Source organism: Cyrtonyx montezumae, unplaced genomic scaffold (genome assembly GCF_038088225.1).
Source record: "Cyrtonyx montezumae isolate F1298 unplaced genomic scaffold, pur_monq_1.0 scaffold_15, whole genome shotgun sequence".
NCBI classification, from domain to species: domain Eukaryota; kingdom Metazoa; phylum Chordata; class Aves; order Galliformes; family Odontophoridae; genus Cyrtonyx; species Cyrtonyx montezumae.
Window position 1 is genome coordinate 3973917 of NW_027071881.1, and position 12175 is coordinate 3986091.

The following is a 12175-nucleotide window of genomic DNA, read 5'->3' on the forward strand; positions in this document are numbered from 1 at the left end:
TTCTTAGAATACATTGTGCTTGTGAACACCGTGGGGAGAAAAAATATCCATTTATAACCACTATTGTGTTTGATTATATCACGCATATCCAAAGGACTAAAAATGAAATGTCATATTTAATTCTCTCCTTACAGTAGACAACATCACCCTTTCTTCTCTCCTTCCCAACACAGCTTGGAAATTAATTATTCACTTTCATCTTAAATCAGTCATACAGAATAGAAGCAAATATGCATTAGAGACAGGGCAGGAGAAATGGAAGCCTGGAGATCTGAGCTCTACTTCTGGCTCTGCCTTTTGCTCTTTACCCTCTTCAGCAAAGTCCTTTGACCTGTGGTCTCCAGCCTCTCAGCTCATGAAATAGGAATAGAATTAGCTTCCTACAGATGTCTCTAATGATTTGCCAAAATCATGTCTTATCACCTGCGTTTAATATCTCCCCTAAGACTCCTCCTAGGGTCTTACAAAATCAGTGAAGGTTGAAGTGGTGAACTTTGCATGCAACCAAATATAAAATCTTCTTGGACAGTCAAGAATTGAAAATGGCTTACAGCTTTCAAAGGCGCTAACTCAAACCAGAAGAAGAGATCACAAAGCCACTGGTACTGTTAAATACTGAAAAATGTTCAATCCCAGCCTGTCAGGACGTGGAAATAAACGTGCCTTCAGCAATAACTCTGTATGTGCAGGGACCTGCTGGGGTGGGAGCCTGGCACAACTGCACCCAGGCTGGCTGTGCACATGCAGCTGAGAATGATTGCTCACAGCTGATCACCCTGATTAAAGTGCGGTGGAGACTGAGTCGTGTGGAGTGTTCTGGAAGTGCAGTAGTTTCTGAGTGTGCTTTCCAGAGAAGCAGACTTGGTGCAGTTAGTTGCCCTGCTGAAAGGTGAGATTGCAGAGTAAGGTTCTTTTCTTCTTGCTGTGCCAGGCTGAGCAGAGGTTTCTTGAGAGCTGGCTCTGACAAAATGGCTCGAGTGGCTGAGCACCCTTGGGTGAGTTGCTGGGAGCTGTGCTTTGGATTCCTTTCTCATGGAGTGGAAGGGAGAAGTTCTTGCTGAGGGGAACTGAAGCAGGGGAAGGTTTTGAGGCAGATGTGAGCCAGGGCTGGGAAAGAAGGCTCTCTTATGTCGCACTGTAGGATTTTTGTAAGCAAGCAGTAGTTGCTTCTGAGCAAGCCTGGTAACTTAGCACTGCTGGAGCAGACCTGTTGAGCTCCCTTTGGGCATGGAAGGTGCTGATCCATCACCTGCACCAGCCCCAGCTTTGGGACACTGAGGGCAGTTGTAGGGTAACCCCAGGGAGGCTGTGCTGAGCTGCCCTGCAGACTTTACCCTTTCCTTCTTGTGTGATTTGCTCCAGTGATTAATGAGAGTGGCCGTTTGAAAACCTGGTGCCTTATTTGCAGTCTAAACTTGTCTGGTCACAGGCTCCAGCCAGGAGCTATTTGTCTCTGCAGGCTCCGGAGGTGGGCACTGTGGGGGGAGGGGCAGGTACTCGCCCAAGGAGGCAAACCTTGCTGCTTTCTTCATATCTTGCTGAGGTCACTTTGAAACTATGGCATCTCGCAGGGATTGTGCTTCCCCTTGGGTGGAAAGAAAGAGCCACACAGGGGAGCCCCAGAGATCTGCTTTCAGTGGTAAATGAGGACTGTGGATGGCCACACACAGTTGAGGTGCAAGGTGGGTACTGCGAGCTTGCAAGATCTGAGGGGAAGAGGCTTAGAAACACACTTGTGTGCTTTTGGAAATGAAATTCTTCCTTGTGGTGTTGGGTTCAGAAGAGCTGGTGGTGCAGACAGTGGGTGCTAAGGGCCCAGGTTCCTGCACAGCTGCTTGCTGTGGGAGCTCTGAAGGACTGTGATCCGTGACAGCACCAGACGTGGGGATGTTCAGGAGTACTAAACTAAAACTCAGCTGTTGCACGAAGAAGGGAGGGAGCTCCTGCTGGCTCCCACTTGGGGACACTGCCACATCCTTTCAGAACTTCAGAAGTGCAAGTGATCAGAGCTGGACGTGCAGTTTCCCAAGCTCTGGGCTGTCTGGGTGCTTAGCAAGGTGGGGTCTACCTGAGGTGCTGGCAAAGATGGTGCTTAAGTCTGATGTCCAAATGAGCGGGATGCACACACAGAAGTAGAGATCAGCTTTGCACTGGCTGCCTTGTGAATGAGGTATCTCAGGATATTTCTTTCCATCTTTACCTGAGTGAATGCTGTTGCACAAATGCAGCAGCAGGCACCAGCGTGACCGCTTCGGAGTGCGGTGGGTTCTCCTAGAAGCGGCTCTTGGTAAATCAGGGAAGCGCAGAGCCTTGTCGTGATCTTTGCTGGCAACGTTTTGGGTTTAAGCCCGGGGCCGGTGCTGCCTGCCCGCCCTCGGAGCCGCCCGCGGGCCGAACCGCCGCCGAGCCGGGGCTCCCCGCGGGGTCTGCAGCGAGGCCTGGCAAGGGTTAACGCCGAAGCCCCACGCCCCCTTTGACGGAGTCGAGCCAACCTCGCCAAATTTGAAAAGGCATCCGGGGCTGAGAGTGCGCCCTGCGCGCCCCGAGCAGCCCCGGACCCCGCAGCCGCCGCCGGGGCTCAGAGCGCGGCCGGAGCGGGAGACCGCGGGGTCCCGCAGAGCGAGAGCAGAGAGGGGGCGGCGGGAAAGCCCTCGCCGTGCAAACATGCACTTCGCTCTTTTCTTGTCCTGGTGCTGCTGCCTGCACGGATGCGCGCTGGGAACCGGCTTCCTCTATCAATTCCCGGCGTCGACCTTGCAGCACAACTACCCCGAGCAGAGCTCGGGCTCGCCGGGCAGCGGCTTCTCCAGTCGCCGGTGAGTACGAGCGGGTCCGCCTCCGCCGGTGGCCCGGGAGCCGCGAGGGCTGCCCGCGCCCCAACCCGCATCCCGACGTGGGCTGGGCTGCCCCATCCCCACCTGCGGTTCGGGAACGGGGGCACCGCGGCGCGGGGCAGCCGAGCCCCGGCGGAAAACTGCAGCCCCGCCCCGTGTCCCCTGTCCCTGCCGCGGGGAGGGGACGGGGCTCCGCGGCTGTGAAACCTCCTGACCCGGGGGATGCCGGCAGAGGGAACTGTTACAGCCCTCGGCTGCGAGGAGGTCTGATTCAGCTCAACAAAGGGAGAACTTCAATTGCATATCTCCCCTCGAGAGCTGCAGCTTTCGGATAGCTGTTTAAAACCCAAGCTCGGACTCTCCTCCCCACCCTCCCCAACCAGCTTCTTATAAACTTAGTATGAATCAGTTTTGATTTACTGAACCGTACTGCTTCAATAGAGCAAACAATTTAGGCTTCTCCCCCTCCCCTGTGTTTTCTCTGGGTATTTCTCTAGAGGTGAAACAGCTGTTCAGATGAATGAGCCGCACTGTATAAAGCAGGAGAGTGGCTTAACCTGATTCCAGTTGTTCTTAAATTTCACTTTTTTTTTCTTCTTCTTTTTTTTTTCCCCTGCAATTCCCTTAAATGGGAACTTGGGAATTTAACATTCAGCGCTCGTCCATCCTGTCTCTACCCTTTCCTCCTCCCCTTGCTAATAGCTGGTGTGCACGAGCTGTGCTGCTGTGCGGGGGGGCTGGGGTTGTGGCTGCCCATTGGGGCATCCGCACGGCGATTTGCATCGGTGTCACGAGTGCAAGAATGGGCACTGGCCTTGCATGGCTCTCACATATGGTGCATATTTCTTCTCCAAGTGGGGGTGGTTTTGTTTGCTGGCCTGTCAAACAGTCCTCAGTCTGTAGGGGGTGTGATGTTAAAACTACAGTAACTGTCAAAGGGTTTGAAACGGCAGAAAATTATAGGAGAGTAATGGGATAAACCTATCCCAGCTGGATCTGTTCCAAGGTACCCCCTTCCCCGAGCATGAGCTGCAATGAGAACCACATGTCATTTGTCTTACATATCTATTAGTCTGCAGATCTTTGTTCGGAGCTACCACGCTTACATGAGCAAGGTTGTGTCGCTGCTCACCAGAGACCTTCCCCAGCTCGCGCTGCTGCACGATTTTCCCATGCCTCAGTTGTTTGGATAGCTGACACATTGTCAGGAGGACGTATCCCTCTCCAAGTCTATAAAGCGTTGTATAAAACCGTCTAAAGCTGATTTAAACAATGATGTTGGGAAATCTTTTAGAATCTTCTCTGTCCAATGGAACATCGCACTGTGAGAATTTCACATTCTAGTTTAAAGCAGAGGGGGGGAGATAAAATGTCAGAGGGAGGGGAAATATCACCGGTGGATGTTTGGAAACCAAAAAAATGAGTGCTTAGTCAAATACTGTATGTTGAAGCAATTTTTTGTTTGTTTGTTTGAATTAACCATTGAGTAGCAGAGTTCTGTTGTTGGCAAATGTCGAACGGCTTCATTTTCTGCTGGGAAGATCTGTGTGGGAAAAGTTGAGCCCACCAGAAAGTCGGACCTTCAGGGGGAGCCTCCTGCAGGGTGCAGCTTCACCTTGGGGTAGCTGTGCTTTTCTGGGTTTCATGTGGTGCTGGATGAAGGGTGAGGCTTTTTGCTCTCAAATCTCACATTGATATGCTTGGATGTGAAGAGTTGTTTTTGTTTGGTTTTTTTTTCCTCGCAGGGACTGAATCATGGTGCTGTCATCTGCTGTTAACAGAGATCAGTGCCCCTCTTACCGTGTGAACAGGGGATCTTTCTTGCACCTGAATTACGTTAAGCAGCAGCACCTTTGTCACAGTAGAGCTTGCTGTCCCCTGCCCTGAAGAGGCTGTGCAGATGGAAGGCGGAGGTTGGGTGACCACCCGCAATGGCACTTGTTTCCTTCCCACAAATTTCCCAGTGAATGCTTTGTCTGGTGGCTCCTGGTATTTCTCCTGGGTGCCATCAGCCAAGGATAAACAGACCAGAGCCCTGAATGTTACTGCTGCAGCTCCAAGTTTCGCTGTGCTGCAGCACACACTGATGTGATGCTCTGCAGCTGGCATCTCTTGATACGAGACATCCTGTTACTGCAGTTGTCTTTTTCAGCCCTTGATCAGTAAGGGAAGACATGGTTGAACTGTCTAAGTATCTGCTATATATACATATTTTAGTTGTTAAAAAATTGTATTTCTCCAAGGAGGGGGAAAAACCTCAAATGATGTTGGAATCCTCTGGCACTGATGAGGAAAACCATTCCAAGCTCGATAGCTGCTTTAATATGTGATATCCAGGTTGCAGGCTGTCCTGGGGATGGGCTCCCAAAGCTCTAAGGACTGCCAAGGGGTGGTGGTTGGTTGGTTTTTTTGTCAGGTAACTGAGGCCCTGGGCAGTGTGAAAAGCATTTGGGGCATATGTGTGAAATTTGGAGGGGGAAACAGAAACCATTATTCGCATCCTTCAAAGTGGAATTGTGGAAACGTTTCTTGTGTCCTTTCTAAAAATGAACGTTCTAGGTTCTGGTTGGCTTAGTGGCAGATCTTGGTTATTAGTTATGATGTTTGCAGTCTCTTTGCATGTGCTTGAATTGCTATGAAGTTCTGTAAGGGCTGCATGACTCAGTGTCTCAAACCCATGCAGCAGTGCTTATTGGCCTTACATACTGTAGCAGCCTTGCTGTAGTGTTTGAAATACGCATTAAATTAGGCAGTCTCCTTAATAGTGTGCTTGGGTGGCTGGCTTTCAGGATCAGTTTTTAGATCAACTTAGAAGCCTAAGCAACTGCCTGCAATGTGCATAGTCCTGCAACTGCACTTTTGCTAGGAATACAGTTGACCTTCCCCGTCTCTGTTTGCAGGACTGTGCTCAACTATGCTGCAGGGTAACAAGCTGCAGCCTTGGAAGTGAGACTTCCTAAGTGTGGGTCTCTTATGCAATAGAAGCCTATTCTTACTAAAAGGTGATCTATAAATCCATGTCCTGATTTATGCAGTCTAGCAGAGCACTTTAAGAACTTATTTCTGGAGCTTTCCCAACTGTTGTCTGTTAATTCTCTCTTTCTCAGGGAAAGATCATTTGAGCATAATTTCAGCCCCAAGTTCTGAACCTCCTGTGATTCGAGTGTGGGGTATGAGACTATACGCATTGGGGAGATGCTGTTCTTTTCCCTTTTCTGAGAAAATCTTGCTCTCTGAGTTATTCCCTCTGTCACCTAATAGTCATTGAATCATTAAGGTTGGAAATGAGCTCTTAAGATCATCCAGTCCAACTGTCTACCCACCACCGATGCTGCCTGCGAAACCATGTTCCTTAGTACCACGTCTGCATGTTTCTGTAACGCCTCCAGAGACAATGACCCAGAGACAATGACCCAGCCACATCCTGGGAAGCCTGTTCCAGCACCTGACCACTCTCTCACAGAAGCATTTCCTAACATCCAGTCTCAGTTTCCCCTGGCACAACTTAAAGCCATTCCCTCTTGTCTTATCACTAGTTACGTGAGAGAAAAGGCTGACCCCCAGCTCACTACAGCCTCCTTTCAGGTAGTAACAGAGAGCAATGAGGTCTCCTCTGAGCCTCCTCTTCTCCAGACTGAACAATCCCAGCTCCCTCAGCCGTTCCTCACAGCCCTGTGCTCCAGACCCCTCTCAGCTTCGTTGCCCTTCTCTGGACACACTGCAGGGCCTCGATGCATTTCTTGCAGTGAGGGGCCCAAAACTGAGCACAGTACTCGAGGTGCGGCCTCACCAGTGCTGAGTACAGAAGGCAATTACTTCCCTGTTCCTGTAGGCCATACGACTTCTGATACAAGCATGTCTGGAAACAGTATTGTCAAGTGTAGGCTACTTCTTCTGTATTGTAATGATGAAATTCATTGGACCTCATTTCTGCAATGTGCTCTAAGCTCACAGTTCACTTCTAATTAGGTGTAGGCAGTGCTTAGATTCACTTTCAGTGAAGCATAATGTTTATTTTGAGGCTTTCAGCTTACAGCTAGCGTGTGCCAATTTAGATATCTCAAAGACTCCACTAAGGGTCATAGCTGCAAAAAGGATAAAAAAAACAAAATTACCAAACAGGTTATTGTCTTACAAATTTTCAGCTTCTTATATAGTTGGTCAATAAAGCTTCTGCTTAGTGTATTTGTGCACAATATGGCACCGGTATGAATTAAGGTTGCATAGTATTACAGAAAGGAATGAGGGTGGGAGATGAGGAACAAAACCAATAAGAAACCACCACATTTCCTTTTTAGGAAGAAACAATTATTTGTTGACTCGCAGTTCATTTTGTGGAATAGTACGGTTGGGATGTGTTGGCTTTTCTTGATGTCTTTAGCTTTTTCTCATCGTGGCAATGAAGAGATAATCAAGCAAAGCATGTGCATGAGTGAAAGTGTTTTTTAGGCCTGACTATTTGAAAAGAATTGTGTTTCGAATTACTGAAGAATAAGGGGAGACTATTTCAGGTCTGGGGCTCATTTTAAGCTTCTAGAGCAGGGAAATCATAGCTCTGGCTAAGATGAAACCTCTCCTATCTGTTTAGAAGTGGTTTTCTCACTGAGGCCTGCAGTGCGGGTGCTATTGAGATGAAAATTGAAGGCAGCTTCCAAATATTTAATGCTCAGTACAGGTCAGCTTCCTATTTCGTGCGTGTGGTTTATCTGGAGAAGAGAATCTGTGTCTTGAAAATTAGAACAGTTGGCTTTTGAAACCACTTTGAAGCTGAGAGGGTATCTGTGAGCTGCTTTTGTATAGGACTCTTCTCCATGGTCCTCTGCATGTCTCCTGTCTGTCCTATGAGAGCTGGTTGAGGCTGTTTGGCTACATCCCTTTGTGCTGAGCAAATAAACTGTTTGGTAAAGCTTTAAAGTAAGGTGCTGCCGTGTAGAAGTGCATCTATTCACATTCAATCTTGACATCAGGTTATGCAGCCAGTTATCTTTATAATTGGGACCGAGTTTTTCTGCCCCTAGGAACTGAATGGAAGTGAGGTTCTTTGCTCCATTTTCAATAGGTGTAGGTATGTGTTTATGCACAGTATGTCAGAAATTCAGTGCAGTGAACTTTTGGGGCAGGGAATATCCCCCTGGACCACCTCTTTTGAGTACACAGTTAAGAATGGGCCCTGTTTCTTCAGGGTCTGTATGTGTGTATGCTTTTGTGGGGAGTTGATCTGCTGCTGGACAGGACTCTTCTTGCTTTTTACTTCTTAATGGAATACTTGATAAAGAAAAGAGGTTAAAAAGTACAAGCTAACAGAGTACCATATGAAAACACTGTGCACTGCAGACTAAAGATGATTATTGTTATTATTTTATTAAAAGATACTGCCATAGGAGTTTTGGAGGCAGAGCTTGCAGAAGTGAGAAGGGAACCTGGCTGCTAAGTGACTGGTGGTCTGCTCTGGGTGAGAAACTGCAGTAGAATGCTCCTGACCTTCTGTGTGTTGGATGTAAGAGCACTTCCACACTAATAAAAGGAAGCAGTGTAGGTGCTAAATGAGCTAGATCTCCCTCTCCTGTGAAGATCTTGTGAGATGGAGCTGTTCAGTTATGGCATCATACAGAAGCTTCCCTTTTGTTCTCGTCTTGTCTTTGCCTGGGGTCATTCTCCATCTGCTTTTCCCCCACAGGACTGTGCTTATTTAGCCCTTCAAAAGAGTGGTGCTGGGAGCTCTCAGCTTGGTTCAAAACTCTTCTTCTCATCACAGAAAGGCTTGGGGCAGATGAGCTGCTGAGGCTATTGGGATGACATAACGTCTCTGTGCCGAGCCTCCCATTGGCCTGGTGCTGTGGTTCTTGGTGGGGTGTGGTAGCCCTGAACGGAAGGGCAGACATTTCTCTTCGCTGTGTGCTGCTCGGCCCTTATTAAACTCAGATGTTCCTAAACCCTTCCTCCGGGCTCTTGTTATTGCTGTAAACACAGTAAAGCACAAGGAGCTTTTTAAAATCCTCATTCAAGGCAGCAATGGGTGACAGCTCTACCAGCAGCTCTTCAGTGTGTGTCTGTGTGTAAAGGGGTTTGGCATAAATTTAACGTTCCAACCAAGGGAAATGCTGCTCATTTTCTCTATAGAAGGCTTTTTATCTGATGCCACTTTTCTTCCTCTTGCCTCAGGTTGCTCAGCTCCCAGCTCTCTTCTTGCCCGATTCTCTCTTACTTCCTCAGTTCCGGTCTGTTTTTTGCCACCCTGCCTGGTGTGGCTGTTTGGCTGCTCGTCTCTGTGCTCTCTGCACAAACATTGACTTGCTTACGTCTTCAAGTGGCAGTAAAAGGGACACCAGCTAAAACGTGATTTGGCACTGTGTTAAGATGACCAAAAGGGCTTCTCGTCGAAGAAAGCACCTGAATCTGATCTGATCTGAATCTCTGTAAGTTGCAGTGCATGCAGTGCAAGCTGTCATTTGCTCCCTGCACGGGAACTCATCACTCCTTGGCATCTCTAGATATAAGCCATTAATTGAGAAGTGTAACCAGGCAATTTCTAGCCTTCTTGCATACAATTCTCCAAGGACCAAATCCTTTGAAAATCTACTTCTGGATATCAAATCTTTGTCCATGTGCTGTCAATCTGCTTTGAGCTGAGAAGTTGCTGGGCCTGTGCAGTGCCAGAGCTGCTTTGTACACACTGTCCAGCTTTGTAAGAGCTGCACTCTTATGAGATTGCTGAAGATCTCAGGATTACCTGCATACTTTTTTTGGTGACATTTTTGGCAAATCTCACATGCTCAGTTGCAGATTGAACTGAAGATGCTGTTTCTGAGCTGCCAGGATCTATGTCATGCCAGGAAATTGATTCACTCTTTTTTTCTGTTTGTTTGCTTCTTTTAAAGAAATCTGGGTGATTTGAAGGCACTTGAAGATGAGGTGCTTTGCTGCAAAGTGCTAAAAATCAGTCCTGTTCGAGTTAGGCTCGGTCTAAAACGATGTTTCTGGGAGTTACCAAATAAAAAAAGCTGTCAGTACTCTACATCCCCAAGAAAGAACTGATATAATTAATGGTCGTTGCAGTTTGTGACAAACTTAGGCTGCTTTTAAAATGAGCTTAAAGTTAAAATGGCAGCAGTCCTGAGAACTGGGCTGTCAGCTTGTGTCTGTCATTGGCACTAGCAGCACAGGACAGGGAAAATCTGATAGGCGTAAGCTTCCATGTTTCAACAGGGCAAACCTCACTAACCTAAACAGTAAGGGGGGAGCCACATTCCTTGCTATGCCTAATCTCTGTATTTTGTTAAACATGCATTCCTGCCAGAACATTACTGGGCAGAACAATAGTGACCAGCTGGGCAAGTGACCCTAGCTTTTCTGGTCGGCAGAGGAATTCAGCATCTGAGGAGTCCAGATTCTCATGTGCAGCTTAAAATGATCTGGATTTAGTTGCTTTTAATTATCAGCTGGCTGATTTGTAAGGCTTTGTTTTCAATCCTGTTTCCCAAGAAAAGAAGCATTGCCTTAAATGCTCAGTGTATTCTATAGCAGCCCAAAGTCTGGGAACTGAGGCTTGTACTTTTTTTCTTTCTGACTTTTTTTCTTTCCCCCAGCTAAAGTGGAAATAGTAATCTTTCCCTTCATGTAAAGGAAGGCTCTGGGGAGTCCTCGGTGGGGGTGTGGTTAGATCTTAGATGGAAAGCTGTGAAGTCCAATGTATTGTATATGAAGCACAGAAGTTTATAATAAAAGCTATAAATGATAATACTTGGCACTTCTGTACACTTCCACTCTTGCAGAAAGGAGGTAATTGTGCTCCTTGTGAAACGTACCTCTCTGAGCTCACACGACTGACAAAAGCCTTTGGGAGTCGGTCTTTGCTTAAGTCCTACAGAGAAGGTTTGGTTCAGCAGGCAGGCTGGGGAGGGAGGGTAGGAGCAGGGGAGGTGGCACAGGGTGTGCTGCTTCCTTGCCCTTACTGCTGCAAGAGGCATGTTGCTGCTACCAAGCAGGACCCAGCTTTTGAGCATCTGGGCTGTAATGCTGTAAGCTTTCTGTTCCCATGCAGCATCTTATGTGTGAGAGCAAAAGAGGCGAATAGGGTCTACAGGATATTACAGCACTTGGCTTAATGCAGCCGAAAATCAGCATAACCTGCAGCAAAATATATAGCCTCCCTGCAGTGTGTTTCAGGGTACAGTGCTGAGCCAAGTGGTTTGAACTATCACACAGTAAAATGCTGTCTCTTGGGCTGCTGTTACTGGAAGTCACTAATGTATATCACAAATGATAGAAAAATTTTGGATTACAGAATTGTAGGAATTAGGCTATAGGGCTATGGATAAGCCTTGAGCACATGTTGCAGGCAGAAATAGTAAGGCACTATTTTGCCAAGCACCAGAAAAATATACTAGAGTCCTGATAGTGCAGTTAAAGGTCTGCTAAAACTCTTCTGAGACCTCTGCAATGAAAGCCATTGGAATTTTGTTGCAGGACTACAGCAACAAGTTCATTTTCTTGGGTAATGTCCTTGGGAACAGTCAAGAGCTCTAACTATGTCTGTCAGACACCGCCAAGTGGTTAATGGCACCTGAAGTAGAAGATTTCCAAAGCAGCTTCTAAAATTTTGCTGAAATTAAACTTTCGGCTCCCAGGTACCCTTTGGAGGAGTTGCTCCCTGACTTTTGGGAAGGTAAGGATGAAACTGTATCTGTCTTTAGTGGGTGGGAAGAGAGGAAAGAAAGGGGGCTGCTGAAGTGAAGGGAGTGAAGCAGCTTGGCTGAATGCAGCTGAAAACTGGAGGGGTTTGTACAAGACATTCCACCTTATGTCTCACTTGACTCTTGGAGTCACTTTGTACTGACCCACGTGTGGGTTACTGACTTGCATTTAATGTATCTCTAAGGCAAGGCTTGCTTTGCAGGGCACCACCATGAGCTCTGATGTGTTCTTGGGTGTGTTGTTTTTTCCTTCCCCTGAACAAAGGCACTTGATGAGAATTGCTCACAGCTGACAGGATTTGAGGCTCGGTTTGAAAAATTCATGAAGCTTCCACGAACGTGCTGAATGCTAGGGGAAGTGGTTCAGTAGCTGTTGTATCATGTCTCCCTGGTCCATGCTTTCTGATTGCATGCGTTGGGACGGTCTCAGTCCAAATTCATCTGAGTTTGCTTCCTACTACAAGAGGTGTGTGACACAGATGTGTCATCCTCTACTGAAATGCCATGTATATAGATTCCCTCAGGTAGCACTGAAAGGTGTAAAGGAAAACCACTGTGTGTATGAGGGAGAAAAAAGCACGAGCAAACTTTAGTTGTGATATGCAAAAGCTGCTTGCATATTCATTCTATACAATAATAATAAACTGT